This window comes from Adiantum capillus-veneris, chromosome 16, assembly GCF_014529385.1.
Source record: "Adiantum capillus-veneris isolate H3 chromosome 16, ASM1452938v2, whole genome shotgun sequence".
In the NCBI taxonomy this organism is placed as follows: domain Eukaryota; kingdom Viridiplantae; phylum Streptophyta; class Polypodiopsida; order Polypodiales; family Pteridaceae; genus Adiantum; species Adiantum capillus-veneris.
In genome coordinates, this window is record NC_140946.1 from 20,670,975 (window position 1) to 20,678,042 (window position 7,068).

A 7,068-nucleotide genomic window follows, 5' to 3' on the forward strand; every position below is an offset into this window, starting at 1 on the left:
TTTTTGATGTTGGATGGTGGCAGGTAAAGTTCTGAGCCTTGGCTTGCTATGGGTCTCCTTCCATCATCCTCCAGACTATTGAAGATTCGAGTGTAAACTGATAATCAATCTATGAGAAAGATGTGGTTCTATTGTTAGAAATGTTGTTTAGATTGAATCATTCTAATGTGTTTTATCTTCAATTTTCCATTCATTGTAAGTACTATTTGTCATGGGAATCAATATGAACCTTTTTAAACATAAACTAACACACACACACACACACACACACACACACACACACACACACACACACACACACACACACACACACACACACACACACACACACACACACACACACACACACACACACACACACACACACACACACACACACACACACACACACACACTCACTCGTTAGAGTGAGAGAAGTAGAAGACCTTGGGAAGAGCACAACCCTATGAATTGATTGCAAAGGTTGCAGCTAGAAAAGCACTAGCATGCAGGCAAGACCTGTAGAATCAAGCAAGGTCTACGAGAGAGAGAGTCGGGCACTAGAAAGCAAGGAAATTAAGTGGAACTAGAAAATTAACATCAAAGGGAGCAACACTCACCATGAGGAGTCCACTGTGAGCAAGCACATGCAGTAAGAATTTTGAGCAAGGAATTAAAAGCAGACAACAATGTTGTGGTTAGCAAAGCAAGGAGAATTGAGCATGTGAATCGTGCAAAACTGACATAGGGCAATCAATTTTTTGCAAATAAAATTGAGTAGCCCTAAGTAGCAATAGCAAAAAGGCATTGCAATCGAAGGCATAGAGCAAGGAATCAAGGGCTCACGGGAAGCATGAAATTGAGTTGCAATAGAGAAATTAGAAGCAAGGCAAAAAAGGTTGCAAATCGTGATGAGCAAGCTTTAATCGACAATAGGTGAAGTGAGCTGAATCGAGAGCAGATCGAGGAGAAGCAAGAGACTAAAGTCAGCCAAATTGTAGAGAATGGTGGAATTGTGATTCAGGCAGTTCAGATCAAGCTCACAGGCAACATCTCTAATCTGACTTGGACAGTAGCAACAAGGGAAGGAAGGTGTGTGTGTGTGTGTGTGTGTGTGATCCACACACACACACACACACACACAATGATCATGGTTACACCTTTGATAGCCCTACTTATGTGCTATGAATGGGGACAACAAAATTATATGAGCACAATCTTCTCTCCATTCACATTCTTCCTGCTGCCTCAAGTAACTCACACCTCTCCTTGGGTCGGTGAAGGGGCACACACTCACACTTTTCTCATGAGAATCTATTAGGAAATTTTGGGCATGCACAAACACCTTACCCCCTACCTTCCTATACTTTGGATGGAACTACACATGTCCCCTTATTTTCATGTAACCTCCCTTGGGACCTCTCAAGCCCTTGAGGAATTGAGGGTTTGGTTGCCTCCCACACACACACACTTCACATGTGGACTCTCTCTCTCTCTCTCTCTCTCTCTCTCTCTCTCTCTCTCTCCCCCCCCCCCCCCCCCCCCATTAAGTCTCGGGTTCATGACTCAAAAACAATAATTGGGAGTCCTTTGTTTGTTTTGAGAATGCACAAAACAGCCCACATGTTCGGTTCCTATACCCAACAAGGACTTTAAGGTTTAAAATCTAATTAAATAAGGATTCCTTAATTGTTTCAACTACCTCAAATTGGCAAGAGAAACTAATGCTCACATGCAAGCATATCCGTTCTTCGTGTGTGTGTGTGTGTGTGTGTGTGTGTGACACACACACACACACACACTTGGTCACTGCATCTGACTATGATGGCTAGTTCTAGTTACACTAACTCAACCTTATAGTATTGCTACCCAGACTATGTATATAGCTCATGCTGTACCCAACATACTTCTGGCAGTGGACTAATCCTTTTGTTGCATAATTACAAGTAGCCTACTCTTAGCATAAGGTTCTCCACCGTAAGATTGGAATTACTAAAGTAAGGTTTGAACTCCTTGTTGTTGGATCACTAGGCTGACGTGGTGAGCATGGTCTTATGAGTGCCTCTTATAAGTCCTCCTGGCATAAACCAATGCAAAGTTTTTATTCAATATCTATTGCCACACTTGTAAACTACCTCATAAGGTGATTTTAATTAGATCCTTAATTCCGAATATTACTTACACTACTGTCTTGGTTAGCATGGTTCAGTATGGGCCAAGTTTTTGAATATAAGCTCTGTGGGAGCAATCCCTTAAAAAATCTTTTAACCCATAAAGTAAAAAAAGGGGGCCAGGTTTCCCTCCCTTCTGGCATAAAGAAATTACACTCTGGTTTTTATCGCGATTGGTCTCTCTCCCCCTTCACTCATGATACTTCACGATTCTCGCTGGACAATGGGTGGCTTGGTAGGGATTCTTTTGCCTCCATCGCTCGATATGATTCTTGGCAGTGATTCTAGCTTCAAGTTCGAGGCTAGGCTGCTGCGTCACATCCATAACTAAGGGCGTTTTGACCCACTAAGGGGATTGCGCACAACGGAGGGCTTGCAGAGGGCAGCCATACCTGGCATGATGATTGGGTGATGATTGCGGACATAAACACAACCACTAACCCTATATAATGAGGGGTTCTTCCCTTCACTTAGACTTGGGTCTGTCTAAATATTACCGGTGGATGCTTGGCTCTGGAGTCCACTACTACTGTGTTGATGATTAGGATGGCTTCCACTTCAAAGGTTTTTTCACTGTCCTTAATATAAACTATGCTTGTTTACCACACTGGCTTTTTACCACTAATCTAGGTTTGACACAACTGCTGTTACCTTAAGGATTTTGAAAGAACTATACATTTGAAAAAAAAATCAGCTAAGGAATATGGTATGGTAACCTAGGTACTGACATTTTCTCATCACTAAAGGGGATTTTTTGCTTCTTATCTATTACTGGTTACATACATACTCACTCTAGTTTTTTCTGATGGCATCAATTTTGACAGACGTATGGTTACTGATGGGGTTTTTCTACTACCTAAATGTGTTATATTATGGTGATATGGGGAAAACTTTTCTGACTGTGCTGAACACTGGTTGATATTATGGATTGTTATATGATGGTTCTTATTCCTTCAAGTTAGTATTCTGATGGTTTATGTGGTGGTTCATAAGCTAGCAATAAGTTACATTGGGATTTTGTGGAGAAAGGATTTCAGCTTACAAGTTTTTACAAAACCATGAGAATTGATTTACTGATGGTAGCTGGGCTTGGAAATTGCACATTCTAAACTAGGTATGTTACTTACACTTTGCGGATTAAAACCATGAGTATCTATAGTTGATTGGCTTAAACTCTCTACTGGAGGAGGAGATGCTTGTTTGCTTTGACTTACTTAAATCCTGTTGCTGATTACTGGTTAAGTTCTTTTTGGGTCGTGGATATACCGCTTAGTCCAAAAAATTGGTTTTTTTCAACTACAGCTAGCTGGTGGGGGTTACTGCCATAAAATTTAAACTTATACATTCATGCATATTCTAGGTTTGATGCTTGGCTTAAAATCTATGGATACGGATCTGATTTTTGATGCTCTACTGCCAAATTATGTCTGAAGTAGTAGCTTATCATGGAAACTTATGAAACATTGATTGTTTTGCATTAACTTGATACTTATGGTGAGTTTGGTGTTGAAAACCTGTGGCATTGCTGGTTTTGTTGCCGAAATCTGAGTTTGGAAGATTGCAGATGTCTATCTGGTTATGATACATACTTTTTGCTGATAAATACCATGACTATCTATTGATATTTGGCTTAATCTCTCTACTGAGGTGGGGGTGCTTGGCTGCTTTGGTTTACCTAAAACCTGCTTACTGATTACTAGCTGGCTTTTTGGGTCTTGGATTTCTGGCTTAGTCCTGATCTTTCTTCTATTACAACTACCAAAATTATGACCTAGTCTCTGGGCTAGATCTTACTCTCATGAACTAGCTGTATTTGGGTATGGTTGGAGTTGGCTGAATCTGGCTTTGGTTCTGACTAGTACATCCTTGGCTTATACTGCTGTGGTCTATTTTTAGCAAGATCTTTTTCTCTGTGCTGACCTTGTTGGACTTTGTCATGCTGACTGTGACATGTAGAAAATATGACATGCAGCTTGCTACTAATTACTAGGAGTATGGTTTGGCTTTTTTTTGGTTTGGCTTTATACATAATCTAGTTTTTATTCTTTAAAGAGAATTGGCTTAAATTCTGATCTGACCTTGTTACTGATCTAGTGAGTACTGATCTGGTCTTTCTTTGCTTTACTACCTGTGTATGGTATGGGGGAGGCTACTTGCATCGACAAAACATTGACCTTCAGCTTGATACTTAGATTGTTGGCTTAAATCTGGTCCTTTTTTTCACTACATCTGGTTGGAATTTTTCTCGCCAACTATGGCTTAAATCTGGATAATTATACTTCGGGCCTGCTCACTAAAGTTTGAGTAAAAATCTATCTAAAAACTTTTGTTGTTATACCTTATTGATGGATCATTGTGGCACGGATTAAGGGATGACTTGAAAGTATTTTTTACCATTGGAAATGAGCTCCATTTTTTGTGACTCTGGCTGATACTTCATGGGCACATTAATCCAATTGCTATTTTGACACCAAAGAAAATCTCTTTATGGTACTTAAATGGGTGTTGATAGGTAAGCAAGCTATTGCAAAATTAAAAGATTACTCGTTTAACTCAGGATCTTGCTGGTTGACCTAAACCTGGGTTTTTTTCATACAATGTTCAAACTAAAGAATTACATAGGATGATATGGAGTAGTCGACTTCCTCTCACAGTAAATGGTTATTATAAAGAAGAACTTTTATAACATATGAAGCATTTCTGGTAGGATTACTTTGTATAGGACAATAGCTAGTCTAATAATTTTTAAGTTTGACATGGATAACAACTGATATGTTCTTTGAAGCCTACCATACGTAGCCAAGTCTAACATATCTGTTGTCTTGACTATATGGATGCAGGCGAGAACTCTATCTTGGCTTAAAAAGGTTTAGCTTGCTGCAGTTCGACTTTGAAAACACTTGATGATTCAACTGGGATAGTTCTGATACCTTTGTATAAACTCATTTCGAATGATACTTCATTCTTATTATGTTGTACAATTATGAATCAAAGACTGAGTTGTTTTTGTACTAATCTTTGCCTAGACATCTTTAGCCAATTGTCTTTTGAACGTCTTGTTCCTTGGTGTGTATTTATAAAAAGTAAAACAGTGACACACACACACACACACACACCCATGTGCAATTCAATAAGAAGACAACACATTTACATCAATTGAAAATGAAGGCCCAATTCTCTCCCCCTGTTTCTCTATCTGTGCTTTCCTCCGCTTCCCCTTCTCTCTCTCTCTCTCTCTCTCTCTCTCTCTCGCACTCTCTCTCTCTCTCTCTCTCTCTCTCTCTCTCTCTCTCACAAAAACACACACCTAGAGATAACAATACAACTTTTCCTTATCTGCACTACTGCTCCTACAACTAATTGCAATGATTGTACACAATTTTTCTCTTATAGACCATCCAAGGGATCTCTCTTATTGTTCTCTCTCTCTCTCTCTCTCTCTCTCTCTCTCTCTCTCTCTCTCACACACACTCACACACACACACACACACATGTGCACATGAAACCTCAAGCTTCGTCTTTGAAGTACCTCTTTTGGTATCAAATGGTGGAAGATCTCGGCTTGAAATTGAGAGTGGAAAACTCTAATCTCATTGTCGTGTGTTTTTGAACTATGCACACACACACACACACACACACACACACACACACACACACATGGACATTCTCATCTACTTATGATGCAACGAGGTTGACAAAGACAACATTATGTTATATGACACTCACGGAGAGTTTCTAATCAAGTACGTGTTTAGTTATAGCATTGATTTTCTCTGAGGTAAAGTTTTGGTTATCAATATCTTATTGGATTGTGGTCATTTGCTTAAGTGGCCGGCTATAACAAACACACACACACACACACACTATTTGTTAAAGATTAGATAAGTGGCATATGGTGCCAAAAGTTTTGAACAGAACGGGGTTGATTGCTTCACCATTGTCCTTGGAGTATGGTTTCCACATACATATTCTTGGGTCTATGATTTGTTTCTTTTTTTCTTTATACAAACATGTACATGAACACACATGAACTCATGCTACATATGTGTGTGTTTAGTAAAAAATTACCCATATTCATACATTAATAATGTAGAATCTCTTTTCTAATATGAGTAAACACACCAATTGGTTTACACACATTTTCCACCTCACTTTTTGCTCATTAGTCAGATCATAGTCGTAAGGTTTTACACATTAACTTTTAAACTTGGTGATGTTTATGGTTATTTATAAATTCTTATGCTGACTAGTATAGATCAATATGAAAATATCTTTTTGAATTTGAAGCTAGTTTTGATTTGTAATGTTTATAGGAGGTTATTCACATGTATAAGGTTTCATTCCAATTGTATCGACGAATGGTTAAGATTTTATTTCTTGAACATACCTTTGTGCCAAATAAGTGAGCTAGGTAGCACATGTGCCTTACTTAGGATATATTGTGCATATTTTCTTGTTATGGATATTGTTTATTAAGAACAACCCTAAGTTTACTGCTTAGGTATGCGCACTTGCACACGCGCACACACACACACACACACCTCACTACTTGCTTGTAGTCTTTTCAACATCGAATTAGGCTATAATATGCCATAGATTTTTGACACTCTGGCTTTAAAATTCCCACACCCTTTTACTAGATGAATATCCATCTATGGGATAGAACCCTTAAAATGTTATGATAGTTACAAGGCATGGCTAAAATACTAATTACTGCCTTCATTTACTATGCTGTGAGGCGCTATGGTAGCTATACTATGCCGGGCCACATCACAGGCGGCTACACATCCGTGAGTCCTCAGGGGGAGCTCGATGTACTCAGTACGCTCTGCAAGCAACTAGCCATAAGTGATGGCGATCTTCCTTCTTCTATTTAAAGAGGTGAGGGCGCATTTTGTCCCTCACTTAGCTCTCTGTG